This window comes from Gorilla gorilla, chromosome 17 (genome assembly GCF_029281585.2).
Source record: "Gorilla gorilla gorilla isolate KB3781 chromosome 17, NHGRI_mGorGor1-v2.1_pri, whole genome shotgun sequence".
Taxonomy (NCBI): Eukaryota; Metazoa; Chordata; class Mammalia; order Primates; family Hominidae; genus Gorilla; species Gorilla gorilla.
Window position 1 is genome coordinate 43,928,140 of NC_073241.2, and position 17,483 is coordinate 43,945,622.

The 17,483-nt window shown below is 38.5% G+C and overlaps 1 protein-coding gene and 1 long non-coding RNA gene across 24 annotated transcripts in view; one reads left to right on the forward strand and one right to left on the reverse strand.

The window, feature by feature from the left end:
- Window positions 1–9,410, reverse strand: part of LOC109024030 (uncharacterized) — a 35,471-nt gene extending 26,061 nt beyond the window's left edge. Inside the window, exon 1 of one of the 2 annotated variants that reach the window (XR_008673598.1) lies at window positions 9,397–9,410. This is a non-coding gene — a long non-coding RNA (uncharacterized lncRNA). Of the gene's footprint in view, window positions 1–5,394; window positions 5,636–9,396 lie in introns of those variants that run through there. The other variant, XR_002003512.2, reaches the window with a different exon arrangement.
- Window positions 1–17,483, forward strand: part of L3MBTL4 (L3MBTL histone methyl-lysine binding protein 4) — a 468,276-nt gene that overhangs the window by 83,385 nt on the left and 367,408 nt on the right. The window contains exon 1 of one of the 22 annotated variants that reach the window (XM_063699412.1): window positions 5,405–6,028. The exons of the other annotated variants lie outside the window; for them this stretch is intronic. The gene's annotated coding sequence lies outside the window, so the exon portion shown is untranslated. Of the gene's footprint in view, window positions 1–5,404; window positions 6,029–17,483 lie in introns of those variants that run through there. 22 annotated transcript variants of the gene reach the window in all.

The following is a 17,483-nucleotide window of genomic DNA, read 5'->3' on the forward strand; positions in this document are numbered from 1 at the left end:
CCTACCCTGGAACCATGTGACTCAGCATGAAACTCCCCAAACTAAAAATCAGGTAGCTGGACAAAGAAAGAGGATGTCGAGCTGGCTAAACCGATAGGTTCTTCTTAACGCATTGTATTCTATGAGCAGCCCAGTGGTCTTCAGAACATGTCAACTATTTGGCTTATTTTAACCAAGAGGAGGATAGTTAAAACTACAATAGTGAGTCTTAATTAGATTCAGCAAAGTAGATCCTTACCTCAGCTCTGACTCGCTCAGGGATTGTAGGGTAGCATTATTTCCCTGCTTTCAAATTATGTCAGTTCAAGCCTGAAGGGTGAGAAGCTGATGACATGATATGAAGGCAGAATGTCAAGGTGGGAAGAGCCTTTCCCTGGGAGTCATGAGTCCTGAGTGCTATTTTCAGCTCTGAGAACATAGGCCAGTGGTTTTTCTGCTGGATTGTGAGCTCCTGGAGGTCAGGGACTGTGCTTAATCTTGCTTGTTACATATTTCCTCTTTTTTTTTTTAATATCGCCTTGTAAATCTACTGTTGGATATAAGTTATCTTAATTTATCCTCTATGTCTCTTCTCCTTGATACTTTTTAGCGCTTGATCTTCCTGTGCTTTATTTTGGGTGATTGTCTCCAATATACCAGTTTTCACTTCTAAAAAGTAAACTTATTTGACGTACCTACAGATGCTTTCATACTGTATTATGCATTTTATTTCCAGATTTTGTATTTACTTCTTTTTCAAATTTGCTCTTTTTCAAACCAAAAAATTGTTCTTATCTTACCAAGTTTGTTTTGTCACGTATTTCATCACGAGTTTATACATACTTGATTTTAAGTTCCTCTAGGCTTTTTCTATTATAAAAATGTCTAGGGTATTCATGCTTCTGTTTGCTGCTTCTTATGACACTTAGGTTGGTGAGCTTCATTGTGGGCTTTCTAGTTTTAGTCCAAGAACTTATCTTCAGTGAGACTTTTTTTTCATACTAATTTTGAGAGCATCCCAGGTTGTTGAGGTATTGCTATGGGGCAGTTTTATTATAATTGATTTGAGCTTTCTGCATTGCTGGGTAGGGGGAATTGGACCTCCACACGTATGTTTAGTACAAGCTTGGATCTCTGATCTCTCAGCGATTCTTGTTCCAACAGTGTTTTAATGGGGTGGTCCACCTCTGTGATACTGTCTAAGCCAGTGAGTGAAGGTTTATTAGTCATTAATCAAAGATAGGACAACCTTTTGGATGATGGAGACAATTTCTAGCTCAAAACCATGCATTTAGCTTATGGCTTCAGTTTCTATCCCCAGATAGGAATAAAAAGCAAAGCCCCTAATATGTATATCTGATTTAGTTCCTCAGTTGATTTTTGTTTGTTTCTGACATTTCTGTTTTTTAATAATCTAGAACTGAGTTGTGTAATATAAATAATTTTGCTGTATTTTCCTAGTATTTCTTTTTTTCTCTGCATCTGCTCAGTTGACCTCTTGACCAGAAGTCATTTATTTTATATTTTATATTTTATAAATATAAAAATATGAATATTTTATATTTATATTGTGTTGCACAAAGTGGAAAATAACTAGATATAGATTTACAACTTTTAAAATGTATTTTAATGTTTAGTAACTGCAAAAAGATTTTTTCTAGTTAGAATTATAAGGCTAACAAGAAATCAGATCTGCTACGTAGAAAGAAAGAAGCTTGAGTTTGTTTTATTATCATATAAAGAGTTTGTAGTAGAAGTTTTAAAAACACTTTCAGAATATATGCATACTATGGGAGGTAGAATCTTGACCCTCAAAGATGTCGATATCCTGCTCCTTGGAGCCTGTGAATATTATGTTGTATGGAAAGGTGGAAATAAGGTTGCCAATGAAATGAAGGTTGCTGATCAGCTGACTTTAAGGGAGATATTCTGGATTATTCAGGCGGACCCATGTAATTGCATAGTTCCTTTAAATGTGGAAGAGGGAAGCAGAAGAATCTGTGTCTGGGTGACATATCCTAAGAAGACTTGATCAGCCATTGCTGGCTTTGAAGATGGAGGAAGGGGTCACGAGCCAAGGAATGCTGGAAGCCTCTGGAACTTCGAAAGGCAAGAAAATGGATTATCTTCTAGAGCTTCTGGGCACACCCTTGGCGAAACCTTGATTTTTAGCCTAGCGGGATCTATTTAGGACTTTTGATCTCCTTAACTGTAAGATAATACATTTGTGTTGTTTTAGGCCACCAAGTTGGGTTAAGTTGTTACAGCAGCAATAGGAAAGTAATTCACATACTCTGTGACATGAGAGTTCCACTCCTAGGCATGGACTTAACAGAAATGTACTGAATGTATGTTTCAGCAAAATAAGTATAGTAGATTGTTTAAGTAGCATTATTTGTAGTATCCCAAAGCTAGAAATTACTCAAATACTCATCAGCAACAAAATGGTTAAATGTGTTTTACACACTCTACAATACTATACAAGAGTAAAGGTGAACTGTCTACATCTGCATACAACAGTATGGATGGGTGTCACAAACATTATGTTAGTAAAAGAAATGAGACACAGAAAACTATGCATACTGATATGATTTGAATGTTTGTCCCCCCCAAAACTCCTGTCGAAACTTAATCCCTAATATGGCAATGTTGAGAGGTGCTCAGCATTTAAAAGGCAAGAGCCTTGAATAGATTAATCCATTTGTGGATTAATAGATTAATGGGTGAATGGATTAATGGGTTCTCATGGGAGTGGAAATGGTAGCTTCATAAGAAGAGGAAGGAGACATGAGCCAACGTGCTCAGCCCCCTTACCATGTCATACCTGTGCCCCTTGGGACACTGTAGACAGTTCCCACCACAAGAAGGCCCTCACCAGATGTGCCCCATTCAACCTTGAACTTCTCAGCCTCCATAAGTGTAAGAAATAAATTCCTTTTCTTTATAAATTACCCAGTTTCATGTGTTATGTTATAAGCAACAGAAAATGGACAAAGACAAATACTCTGTAATTCTATTTCTAGAGTGTATAAAAAGAAACAGAAGGCTGGGTGCGGTGGCTCAGGCCTGTAATCCGAGCACTTTGGGAGGCTGAGGCGGGTGGATCATGAGGTCAGGAGATAGAGACCATCCTGGCTAACAGGGTGAAACACCGTCTCTACTAAAAATACAAAAAATTAGCCGGGCGTGGTGGTGGGAACCTGTAGTCCCAGCTACTCGGGAGGCTGAGGCAGGAGAATGGCATGAACCCAGGAGGCGGAGCTTGCAGTGAGCCGAGATCGCACCACTGCACTCCAGCCTGGGCGACAAAGCCAAACTCCGTCTCAAAAAAAAAAAAAAAAGAAAAGAAAAGAAAAAAAGAAACAGAAGTCATCTATTGTGTTGGAAGATGGGACAACCATCAAGATTTGCCTTGATTGAAGTAGTGACCAAGGGTACACGTTCACATGTTCTGTTTCTTGATTTGGAAGCTAGTTACATGTGTTCAGTGCATGAAAATTTATTGAGCTGTGGCCTAAGCTGTTATGCATTTTTCTGCATGTATGTTACACTTCAATTTTTAAAAATAATATATTCCCAAACATGGTCCCATTTTCCAGCAGAGCTCTGTGTATTCAGTGTGGGTGAAGCTTCATGAGGCTGTGATTTGCCTTTGTCTCCTTGCCAGCTAAGCTGGAGAGTCAAGCTAGAACTTGTGTGACTGGATGACTTTTCCACTACTTCATTCTGACTTCTCGCCTGTCACCACATCAGATTAGAGAAAGTTTCCGTGGTACTAGTTTTTTATTTGCTGAATGAAAATTCTAATTAATAAATTCACAAAAATCTAATGCTATCATGAAATGCTCCCAGTAGAGACATGTTCTAGCAACAAAATAGTTTGATTTTATTTCTGCATATAGCGTGTTTTCATGTCATTTAATGTTGTATGTCATTTTGGCAGCAGTGCTAGTTGTCGTGATTCAAGTGCCAGTGTATTAAAGATATTCCTGGAAGGCAGTTTATTTGAACAGTGCTTAGTGGTGTGATATTAGGAACATTCAATTTTGGCAAGGCTTCAGAGAGGCATTTGTTGGAAAATCTGTTGTAAAGAGTATAGTCTGTCCTTCTCAATAAGCTATGAAGTGGTCTATTGTTTAAAATTTAGATTCCGGTTCTAGCTCTGCTACCAGCTAGTCACATGAGCTTAGGCAAGTGATTGATTTACACACTTTCCCACTACCTGACAGTCAAATATGTATGTTAATATTACTCCTATGCATGAAACACATGCTTTGCTACTATAATGTAGCCAGGGGCAGCAGCAATATACTTTTAGAAATGGAGCCATTAGGTAAGGTGTTACATTTTGGAGATAGACAAATTGCAGCCTTGCTGTTACTGGCAGGGTCACCTTGAGCTACTTCAGTGTAAAGAGGCTGTTGCCAGGCTGCCCCCATGTGCTTGGCACACAGTAGGAACTTACTTAATAAATGCAGTTACAGGGATGATGATAATTATGATTTGTTAAATGTCTTCATTGTTTTTTAAGGTTCTGAGCAAATGATTGCTGTTGAGGGAGTACATAACGTGGTTACTTGATGATGATATTCAGGGGCAAATGAGACCTCTAAAGAAATAAATATGAGAACATATAAAATTCCTCCTATAATCTACCCCTAATGTTGAATTTTTGTTTTAAATATTCAAATATGCGGTGAAGTATAGAGAATAAGAAAATGAACAACTCTACGCTGGCTGTCCAGATTTACTAATCTCAGTATTTTGCCGCACTTTCTTCTGCTTTTTGAAAGAAATGAAGCATTGCAATTACACTTGAAGTCTCCTGTCCCCAAACCTGTGTATCTTCACCCCTCCTGAGACATAATTGCTGTGCTGTCGTTGGTCTCCTTTTCAGCAGTGTTGTTACATTTTAACCTGATGTGTGTGTGTATCTAGAAGCAAACATTGCATAAATGATATATGGCATGTATCATCCTGCACCCTGTTCTCTTGGTTCAAATATATTTTATAGAGTTATCTGTGATAGAATATATATCACTGTAGCTCTTTTAAGTGCTGTATAATATTCCATTTTTGAATATATCACAATTTATTTATTCGTTTTCCTACTGATGGGTGTTTGGGTGTTATCACATATTTCCTGTTACAGACAAAAGCCACGATAAACATTGTACCTTTTGCACATGTGCTAGAGGTTTTCTATCTATCTAGAAACAGCCGGGTTCTAGGCATGCATAGTTCCAGCCTTACTCAGCTTTGTTAGATATTCCCAAGTGCTTCATCAAGTAGTTGTACCAATTTTCACCTCCTCAGCAGGATGTGAGAGCTCCTGATGCTTGCATCACACTCGCTTCAACACTTGGTGAGCCTTACCTTTACCAGTCATATTCCTGGGTAGAAGAGGATACTTACATTTAATACGCATTTCCCTGCTTTCTAGTAATAGTGCGTTTCTTTTCCTGTGTTTATTATTTTTCCTTTTTCTAAGTGTTGCCTGTATTCTTTTACAGTTATTTTCCCCTGTGCATAACTGAAAGATCATGTATGTAGCTATTACAGTTAAATCAGGGTCATTGGAAGGAGTAGACAAACTAATGAACATACAATGCTTAATGTACTGTCTGTCCTATAGTAAGAAGAAATTAATATTGCTGACGCCCTTGGAATGCCCAATAATGACATCATCAGTAACAATACTTATCAGTGGAACAGAATTTCAGACCTCGGCAACCATTCTACATTCCTCTTACATTGTAGCCATGCAGTTGGATATGACAAGTATGCACAACTAGCTGATGAAATATCATAGCCCAGAGTGGGAAGCAGCCTTTCCTCCTCTACTCATCATCCATCTCTCTTACTCATAGAACCCTGCTTTCCTTTATGGGAATTATGAGAGAAGACTTAGGGTTTTCCAGGAGGCAGATCCTCCATTTCCCCATGGCTTTGTCCAAGAGTGCAGGAAGAAGATCTAAGATTGGTCAATTGGATGCTCTTTCCCAGGACTTTGGCTTGAGAGACAGAGACTCTAGCAAGAAGGGAACAGGTAAATTAGTTAGTTCACTCATTCCAGGGGCTTCAGCAGCAGAAGAAATGGGGTGCCATGCTGATCAGGCTGGTTTAGCCATGGGATGTTTGGTCTGCCATCTGCTTTCTTGATCCCTCTGTTTCTGTCTGATCTTGTCACAGATGTTAAATCTCTGAGCCTTGGATATTCTTACAGTAGACACCTTTATTGCTTAAGAGAGCCAGAGTCAGTTTATCTTTCTTGTGATTTCCGTATTTTGTCTCTGCTCAGATTTCATTCAGTGGAGTTAGAAATGCCAGGGCGCAGCTTATGCCCTGTGTCAAGAAGGAGTAGGATGGAGGAGGCTGATGCCCTGGTTCAGTCATAGACTCCTCCTTCCTTCGGAATAGTGTGATCTAATGAAGGTGGATGGGTAGGAGCAGTGCATGCACCCTATCTTCTGCCTGTTACAGACTGTACATGGTATGTTCTTACAAAAGATCTGGTGAGATACTTGTTTTTCCCGATCAGAAAAGGAGCAAGCCTTGCTGAAAAGGGGATTTCAAAGAAGAAAAATGGACTGTTCAGTTAAAAGAAAACATACTGTGTCCACTCTTTTATTTGTATCAACTTTTCTTTCTTACATTGGATGACTAGGGTACACCATTTCAAAGGACTTTAAGAAATCTTATAATATTGTATTTATACAAGGCAACACACATATTTCAATATGTAAGTCATGAAGTATAATACATATATATCTATAAAGCCACCATCCAGCTTAAGAATGAAAACATGATACTAATTTTCCTCCCCAACTGCTATGCTGAATTTTTTGTTTCCTATTTCCATGCTTCTTCAAAAAATCTTTACTGTATAAGTAAAGAGTTAGTTTACTTTATATATACTACTTATATAGTTTGCCATATATATCTAAGGTACATATTAAGGGCTTTTGCTTGATTTTGTATTTTAAAAATGGTAGTATAAAGCTGGGCATGGTGGCATGCACCTGTAATCTCAGTTACTGGGGAGGCTGAGTCAGGAGGATCACTTGAGCTCAGGAGTTTGAGTTCAGCCTGGGCAACATAGCAAGATCCCATCTCTCAACAAAAGTAGTATATAGTCTTCTGGCTTGCTTTGCTCATTCAACATTATTGATAATATTTATATTCTTGCATATGTAGTTGCAGTTGATTTATTTTCATTGTGTAATGTTATATTGTCTGAATATGCCACAGTTTATTTTCTCAGATTCCTGTTGATAATTGTTTTCATTTTTTTCCCATTAACATGAACTTATCTCTTAATTTTGTGTAATTGCTGGAGCCATGGGGTCATGGAATTTGCTGGAATTATCTTCAACTTTCAAGTTCATGCTGAGTTGCTTTTTATGGGTTGCAACATTTAATCTTCTTCCAGCAGAGTATGAGAGTTGTCATTGCTCCTCAACCTTGCCAACATCTAGTAGTGACAGACTTCTTAATTTTTGTCATTCTAGTGGGGATGCATTGGTAGCTCATTGTGGTTTCTTTCTTCATTTTCCTGATTACTAATGAAGTTAAGCAACTTTTCATAAATTTTGGTGTGAAGTGCGTATTCAAAGCTTCGCCCTTTTTTTGTGTAGATTGTTGTGTCTGCTATTGCTATAAAAATACTTCAAAATTCAATGTCTTAAAATAACATATTAGTAGATCTTTAGGCCACTCATGATTGGGCTGATCCAGGCTGGGCTTGACTGCATGTTTTTATAAAAGGCTTCATTTCAGGCTCAGGTGCTTTCTACCTGTGTTTGCTCTGGGGGCCCACTCTAAAGGAGCAGAGGCTAACTAAAGCATGATCTTTTTAATGGTAAGTAACTGCAGTGCCATGAGCTGAAAACAAGCTGCACACACACATTTTAAGTGTCAGCTTGCCCTGCATCTGCCATTGGTCAAAGCAAGTCATAGCACAAGCCTGAGTTGAGTGCCTTTGGTCCAACAAGGACTCAGGAGCCTCAGCTCCTATGACTTTGCAAGGTTCAGCCCCTGTGGCTGCTCTCAGGGGTTGGCACTGAGTGCCTGCAGCTTTTCCAGGAGCATGGTGCAAGCTGTAGGTTGCTCTACCATTCCAGGGTCTGGAGGGCAGTGGCCTTCTTCTCATAGCTCCAGTCAGTGTTCCAGTGAGTACTCTGTGAGAGCTCCAACCCCACATTTCCCCTCTGCACTGCCCTAGCAGAGGTTTTCTGTGAGGACTCCGCCACTGCAGCAGGCTTTTGCCTGAACGTCTAGGCTTTTCCATACGTTGTCTGAAATCTAGGCAGAGGCTCCTGAGCCTCAATTCTGTGCACCTGTGGGCTTAACACCATGTGGAAGCTGCCAAGGCTTATGGCCTGTACCCACTGAAGTAGTGGCACAAACTGTATATGAGCCCCTTTGAGCCATGGCTGGAGCTGGAGTGGCTGGGATGCAGGGAGCAGTGTCCTGAGGCTGCACAGGGCAGCAGAGGCCCCTGGGTGTGATGCACAAAACCATTCTTCCCTCCTTGGCCTCCAGGCCTGTGATGGGAGGGGCTGCCAGGAATGTCTCTGAAATGCTTTCAGGGCCTTTTCCCTATTATCTTAGCTGTTAGGATCTGGCTCCTCTTTTCCATGCAAATTTCTGTAGCCTGCTTGAATTCTTTCCCTGAAAATGGTCTTTTCTTTTCTACCACATGGCCAGGCTGCAAATTTTCCAAACTTTTACACTCGGCTCCCTTTTTAAATATAACTTCCAATTCCAGGTCATATCTTTGCTCACACATATGAGCATAGGCTGTTATATGAGCCTAGGCTGTTAGAAGCAGCCAGGCCACTTCTTGAAGGCTTTGCTCCTTAGGAATTTTTTCCACCAGATACCCTAAGTCATACCTCAAGTTCAAAGTTCCAGAGATCCTTAAGGTAAGGTCACAATGCAGCAAAGCTCTTCGCTAGTGCTTAACAAAGTGACCTTTGCTTCAGTTCCCAGTAACTTCATTTCCATCTGAGATCTCCTCAGTTTGTACTTCACTGTCCATATCACTATCAGCATTTTTGTCACAACCATTCAAGAAGTCTCTAGGAAGTTCCAAACTTTCCTTCATCTTCTTATCTTCTTCTGAGCCCCCTAGACTCTTCCAACCTCTGCCTGTCATCCAGTTCCAAAGCTGTTTCCACATTTTCAGGTATCTCTATAGCAATGCTCCACTCCTTGGTATGAATTTTCTGTGTTAGTTCATTCTTGCATTGCTATAAAGAAATACCTGAGACTGGGTAATGTATTAAGAAAAGAGGTTTAATTGGCTCATGGTTCTACAGTCTGTACAGGAAGCATGGTGGCATCAACTTCTGGGGAGGCCTCAGGAAACTTACAGTCATGGCAGAAAACAAAGGAGAAGCAGGCATTACTTACATAGCCGGAGCAGGAGGAAGATAGAGAATGGGGAGGTGCGACACACTTTTAAACAATCGTATCTCATGAGAACTCACTCACTGTTACCAAGACAATACCAAGGGGGAATTCTGCCCTCATGATCCAATCACCTCCCACCAGGCCCCACCTCCAACACTGAGGATTACAATTCAACATGAGATTTGGGCAGGAACACAGATCCAAACCATATTTATTGAAGTCACCCTGTTGTGCTATCAAATACTAGATCTTATTCTTTCTAACTATGTTTTGGTACCCATTTACCATCCTCAGTTCTTCATCACCCTCCACTACCCTTCCCAGCCTTTGGTAACTATAATTCAGTTCCACCCATGTTGTTGCAAATGATAGGATCTCACTTTTTATGGCTGAATAATACTCTGTTGTGTATATGTACCTCATTTTCTTTATTCATTCATCTGTTCATGGATACTTAGGTTGCTTCCAAATCTTGGCCCTTATGAGTAGTGGTTCTGTAAACATGGGAGTGCAGATATCTCTTTGATATACTGTTTGTTTGTTTTTTTTCTTTCTTCCTTCCTTCCTTCCTTCCTTCCTTCCTTCCTTCCTTCCTTCCTTCTTTCCTTCCTCCCTCCCTCCATTCTCTCTTCCTTTCCTTTCCTTTCCTTTCATTTTCTTTCTTTTTCTTTTTCTTTCCTCTCTTTCTCTTTCTTTTCTTTTTTTGAGACAGGGTCTCACTCTGTCACCCAGAGTGGAGTGGAGTGCCATGATCCCGGCTCACTGAAGTCTTGACCTCCAGTGCTCATGCAATCCTCCCACCTCAGCATCTCATGTGCTGCCATGCCTGGCTAATTTTTTTTTTTAATTTGTATATATGAGGTTTCACTGTGTTGCCCATGCTGGTCTTGAACTGCTAGGTTCAAGCAGTTCTCCTGCCTGTGCCTCCCAAAGTTCTAGTATTACAGATGTGAGCCACCATGCCCATCCTTATTTCCTTTCCTTTTATAAGAAAATATTTTTATTACAATAGCTTTTAGTTTTTGATTACCTGGATAAATTGTATAGTGGTGAAGTCTGAGATTTTAGTTCATCCATTACCTGAGTAGTGTACATTATACCCAATATGTAGTTTTTTTTTCTCCCTCACCCCCTTTCTAGCCTCCCCGTTCTGAGTCTCCAAAGGTCATTATACCACAGAGTATGCCTTTGTGTCCATAGCTTGGCTACCACTTATAAGTGAGAACATGTGGTACTTGGTTTTCCATTCCTGAGTTATGTCACTTAGAATAATATCCTACAGCTCCATCCAAGTTGCTGCAAAAGACATTATCTCATTCATTTTTATGGCTGAGTGGTATTCCATGGTGTATATATACCACATTTTATTTATTCACCCACTGAACGATGGTACTTAGGTTGGTTCCATATCTTTGCAATTGTGAATTGTGCTTCAGTAAACAATGTATATGTCTTTTTGATATGACTTCTTTTCCTTTGGGTAGATACCCAGTAGTGGGATTGCTGAATTGAATAGATCTTTTAGTTTTTAAAGAACTCTCCATAGTGTTTTCCATAGAGGTTGTATTAACTTACATTCCCACAAGCAGTGTATAAATGTCCTCTTTCCACCACATCCACACCAACATCTATTGCTTTTGATGGGATTATTTGTTTTTTTCTTGCTGACTTGTTTGTGTTCCTTGTAGATTCTGGATATTAGTCCTTTGTTGGATGCATAGTTTGCAAATATCTTCTCCCATTCTCTGGGTTGTCTGTTTATTCTGATGATTATGCCCTTTGCTGTACAGAAGCTTTTTTGTTTAATTAGGTCCCATTTATTTATTTTTGTTTTTGTTACATTTGCTTTTGGGGTCGTGGTCATAAATTTTCTGCCTAGGCCAGTGTCTGCAAGAGATTTTCCAGGTTATGTTGTAGAATTTTTATAGCTTCAGGTCATAGACTTAAGTCTTTGATTATCTTGAGCTGATTTTTGTGTAAGGCGAGAGAGAGGGATCCTGTTTCATTCTTCTACATGTGGCTATCCAGTTTTCCCAGCACCATTTATTAAATAGGGTGGCCCTTCCCCAGTTATGTTTTTGTATCCTTTGTTGGTTTTAAGTATTTGGCTTTATTTCTGGGTTCTCTATTCTGTTACATTGGTCCGCATGCCTATTTTTATACCAGTACCATGCTGTTATGGTAACTATAGCCTTTTGGTATAATTTGAAGTTCAGTAATGTGATACCTCTGGATTTATTATTTTTGCTTAGGGTTGCTTTGGTTATTTTGGCCCATTTTTGGTTCCATATGAATTTTAGGATTGTTTTTCCTAATTCTATGAAAAATAATGTTGGTATTTAGATAGGAATTACATTGAATTTGTAGATTGTTTTGAGCAGTATGGTCATTTTCATGATATTGATCCTTCCAATTCATGAGCATGGGATGTATTTCCATTTGTGTCATCTGTAATTTCTTTCAGCAGTGTTTTGTAGTTCTCTTCATAGAGATCATTCATCTCCTTGGTTGCGTGCAGCTATTGTAAAGGGGTTTGGGTTCCTGATTTGATTCTGCTTGGTCATTGTTGGTGTATAGCAGTGCTATTGACTTGTATACTTTGATTTTGTAACCTTAGACTTTACCGAATTAATTTATCAAATCTAGGAGACTTCTGGAGGAGTCTTTAGGGTTTTCTAGATATACAGTCATTTATTTTGACTTGGTCTCTTCCAATTTGGGTGCCCTTTATTTCTTCCTCTTGACTGATTGCTATGGCTATGATTCCAATACTCTGTTGAGTAGAAGGGATGAAAGTGGGCATCCTTGTTTTAGTTCTCAAGGGCGAATGCTTTCAACTTTTCCCCATTTAGTATGATGTTGGCTGTAAGTATGTCATGCATGGCTCTTGTTATTTTGAGGTGTGTCCCTTCTATGTCTAGTTTGTTGAGGGTTTTTTATCATAAAAGGATACTGGAGTTTTTATAATTTATTTTTTCTACCTATATTGAAATGATCATATGGCTTTTGTTTTTAATTTTGTTTATGTGATATATTACATTTATTAACTTGCATGTGTTAAACCATCCCTCCGTCTCTGGAATAAAACCCACTTGTTCATGGTGTATTATCTTTTGATGTGCTGTTGGGTTTGGTTAGCTAGTATTTTGTTGAGGATTTTTGCATCTATGTTCATCAGGGATATTGATTTGCAGTTTTCTTTTCCTTTATTATTATTTTTTTTTGATATGCCCTTTCCTCATTTTGGTATCAGTGTTACTGGTTTCCTAGAATGAGTTAGGGAGGATTTCCTCTTTCTCAGTCTTTCAGAATAGTTTCAGAAGGATTGGCACCAATTATTTGAATGTCTGGTAAAATTCAGCTGTGAATTCATCTTGCTCTGTGCTTTTTTTTGTTGACATTTTAAATATTACTGATTCAAACTTACTGCTTGTTACTGGTCTGTTCAAGATTTCTATTTCCTCCTGATTTAATCTAGGAGGGTTGTATGTTTCTAGGAATTTATCCATTTCCTCTAGATTTTCTAGTTTGTGTGCATAGAGGTGTTAACAGTAGTCACAAATGATTTTATATATTTCTATGGTTTTGGTTGTAATGTCATCATTTTCATTTCTAATTGAGTTTATTTGAATCTTTTTATTTTATTTTATTTTTTTGGTTAATCTAGCTAATAATGGTCTATCAATTTTGTTCATATTTTCAAAGAAGCAGCCTTTGGTTTCATCGACTTTTTTGTTGTTGTTGTTTTTGTTGTTTCTATTTCACTTAGTTCTACTCTGATCTTTGTCATTTCTTCTGCTAGCTTTGGATTTAGTTCTTCTCTCATAGTTCCTTGAGGTGTGACATAAGGTTGTCAGTCTGTGAACTTTCAGACTTTCTTATGGGCATTAACATTGTAAACTGTACTCTTAGCATTGCTTTTGCTACATCCCAGAGGTTTTAATAATTTGTGTCACTGTTGTCACTCATGTCAAAGAATTTTTAAATTTCCATCTTGGTTTCATTGTTAACCCCAAAATAATTCATGGGCAGATCGTTTACTTTCCATGTATTTATATAGCTTTGAGGTTCTTTGTTGAGTTAATTTCCAGTTTTATTCTACTGTGGTCCGGGAAGATACTTAATATGATTTTGATATGTTAAAATGTATCAAGACTTGTTTTGTGGCCTATTATATGGTCTATCTTGGAGAATGCTCCATATGCTGATGAGAAGAACGTATATTCTGCAGTTCTTCGGTAGAGTGTTCTATAAATATATGTTAGGTTCATTTGTTCTATCATGTAGTTTAATTTCATTGCTTCCTTGTTGACCTTCTGTCTCGATGAGCTGTCTAGTGCTGTCAGTGCAGTGTTGAAGTCCCCCAGTATTATTGTGTTGCTGTTCTATCTCATTTTTTAGGTCTAATAGTAATTGTTTTATGAATCTGGGAGCTCCAGAGTTAGGGGCATATAAATTTAGGATTGTAATATCCTCTTGTTGGATTGATCATTTTATTATTATATAATGACCTTCTTTGTCTTTTTTTTTTTTTTACTATTGTTGTTTGAAAGTCTGTTTTATCTGATATAAGGATAGTAACTCCTGCTAGCTTTTGGTTTCCATTTGTGTGGAATATCTTTTTTCACCACTTTACCTTGAATTTATATGAATCTTTACATATTAAGTGGGTTTCTAAAATACAGATATTTGGTTTGTGATTTTTCTATCCATTCTGCCAATCTGTATCTTTTAAGTGGAGCATTTACACCATTTACTTTCAACATTAACATTGAGATGTGAGGTACTGTTCCAGTCATCATGTTAATTGTTACCTAGATGGTTTGTTTTCTTATTGTGTTATTGTTTTATAGGCCCTGTGAGTTTTATGCTTTCAAGAGATTCTATTCTAGTGCATACTGAGCTTCTGTTTGAAGGTTTATAACTCCTTTTAACCTTTCTCGTAGGGCTGGTCTGGGGTACTGACAAATTCCCTCGGCATTTGTTTGTCTGAAGATGACTTTATTTCTCCTTCATTTTGAAACTTAGTTTTGCTGGATACAGAATTCTTGGCTCTTAGTTATTCTGTTTAAAGAGGCTAAAAATAAAATCCCGATTCCTTCTGGCTTTTAAGATTTCTGCTAAGAAGACTGCTGTTAGTTTGATAGATTTTTCTTTATATGTTACCTATTGCATTTTTGTCTCACTGCTCTTAGAATTCTTTCCTTCATGTTGACTTTAGATAGCTTGATGACTATATACCTTGGTGATGTCCTTTTTGCAGTGAGTCTCCCAGGAATTTCTGAGCTTCTTGTGTTTGGACATCTAAATCTCTAGCAAGACCAGGGATGTATTCCTCTATTATTCCATCAAGTAATTTTTCTAAACATTTTGTTTTCTCTTCTCCCTCAGGAACACCAGTTATTTTTAGGATTGGACCTTTTACATAATCCCAAATTCCTTGGAGAGTTTGTTCATTCCTTTTGATTTATTTTTTAAATTTTTGTTTGATTGGGTGAACAAAAGCCTTATCTTCGAGCTCTGAAATTTTTTCTTCTACTTGGTCAGGTCTATTGTTAAAATTTCCACTGCATTTTTAAACTCCCTAAGTGTGTCTTTCATTTCCAGATGTTCTGATTGGTTTTTCTTTAAAATATGTATCTCTTTATAACATTTTTCATTTATATCTTGAATTTTTTTTTCATTTCTTTATGTTAGTTTTCACCTTTCTCTGGTATCTGCTTGAGTAGCTTAGTAATCAGCCTTTTGAATTTTTTATCTGGTATTTCAGAAGGATGTGACTTACATGTTTATAGTTTATTATAGCCTAATTTGGCTCTTAGTGCTTTTAGTACTGAGTAATTTGTATGGGTTCCTTAGTTATAGTGAATCTTTGTATTGTGGCTTTCCCAGACGCCTGTTGTAGTAACAATGTGCTCAGAGTGTGAACAAGTTCAGCATCTCCTATGGGGTTGAAATAGCAGAGATCTCTTGAAGCTTATCTTGTTTCCCCACAGTGTGCATTTATTTATTTATTTATTTATTTATTTATTTTGTCCCAGTATTTTATTTATTTACTGGGTTGAATAGTTAAAGCTTCAGGCCAGTATGGGAAGTATCCCTGGGTAGAAACTGGTTGTGGCTAAAGCAGGTGGGTAAATGCAGTACCCAACAGTGGGCAGATGTCCCATCCCTGACAGAGGTGGCTGGGGGAGCTTTCAGTGGAAAACACTGAGGTCTCATCAGGGGGAAGGGTGGGAGCCACCTTAGTTCTTCTGCCAGGCCAGCAGGAAAGTGATCCAACTCCCAGATGCACTCCTGACCCAATGTTCCAGCTATTAATATCAGACAGGCACCTGTTTTCATGTCTAGGAATGTTGATGTTCCAAGTAGAGAGGAGTTGTGACCACCTCTTGTGCAAGCCTGAATCTGGAGGGCACTCCTAATGTGAGGATGCTGTCACCCTAAAGTGTTCCAGAAAGGCTATCTATAGCTACACCCACATCAAGCTCTTGTGGGAGAAGCCCCAGCTGTGTTTGCAGTAATGGATAAGAGAGAAAAGAAGTCCCCTTCTCCAAGACCCTTCATGAGCACCAGCATTGCACTAATGCCTCTGCTGAAAGAAACTTCCCGTGAGCAGAATGTTCTGGGACTCAAGGCCTGGTATCCAGACTCTTTTGTCCCATGGGGTGTTCCCTTGATGTGGTGCACTTCCCCTTCCCCTAGGAGTTGGTGTCCCTGAGAGCCAGACCACTGTGAACACTGCTATTCCTCTGGGTGTAGCCACCCCATAGGGCTGCCACATTTCAGGCTGTTGCTGAAGATTATCTGCAAGGGGTCCAGTGATGTGACCTGTCCTTATGTCTCCCAGCAGTAGGCACCAGCACTAGCTCTGATGGGGGTGGCAAGGGAGTGACATAGACTCAGTGAGAGTAATGTAACTGTTTAGAAAATTCTGAGTTGCAGACAACCTCTGTGATACCCTTTGGACCCTGAATCTTGGGACTTATTGTGCTATTCTCATAAAGTATTATGTAAGACTTATGGGTGCAGAATTAATACATAATTAACTATTAATATTTTAAGATTCCAAAATAGGTAATAAAGGCAAAATTTTTTAAAAAATGAGAGTAGGTGGCTGCCACGACATAAGGAAAGTGACAATATGAAGCCACTATGCAGACAGTCTCCACATGAGGGCGAGTGGTTCCCACAGGAAGTTTGGTGTCAGTTTCTGACTTAAATCATTGCATGTGGCAAGGATTTGGCTAGTGTACTGAGTGGTTAAGTTTCAGATAACTAAACTTACAATATAGTTAAAAAAGCTACAGCATAGTATGGTGTTCAAAGAGGGACCCCAGAATTGTACTGTCTGGTTACTTGTCTGTTGTATAACCTTGGACAAGTTACTTAACCCCTTGGTGTTTCCTCTTCTGTGAAATGAGGGTGACAGTGGTACACATATTGTTGGGCTGTCATAAGTATTAATTGAAAGTGTATATGTAGAGGACTGATAGCTATGCCTGGTACATGAGTACTCAAGTAATGTTAGCTACTATTAATACAATTAAGAAGGATCAATTATTCATGCATAAGTTATCAAAATGCATTCATTTGTAATCATTTATTAATTTATTCAAACATTATGAATTATTAACATTGAGTATCAACCAGATGAATAAATTCGAGGCTGGCAGTATCTTTGAAATAGTGGGAAATCAGTTCACTGATCAGAAATTTGTATTTGATATTTTGGTGATAAATTCATTTAAGATCTGTGCAGTGTCCTAGAACCAGCAGAAACGTTCTTTCACTGTGCATGTCGTTAGACATAGTGTCCCTCCTGTGAACACTCAGGCCACTCTGTAATTTTTTAATGGCATGTATTACATTTCTTATTCATTTATGTATATTTCTTACCTATATGGTACCAATATGATTTATTGTTTAAACTGGGACATTTTGGGGAGTGAAAGCAGTGCTGTTAATCCTTATGCCAGGATGAGTGGCAGAAGACAGACGTAACTTGGGTTATCCAGGACATGTGGCTGCTATACTTATCTCCCTTTAGCGGGTGTGTGATTAATCAGCTTCATATTCCTCAAGGT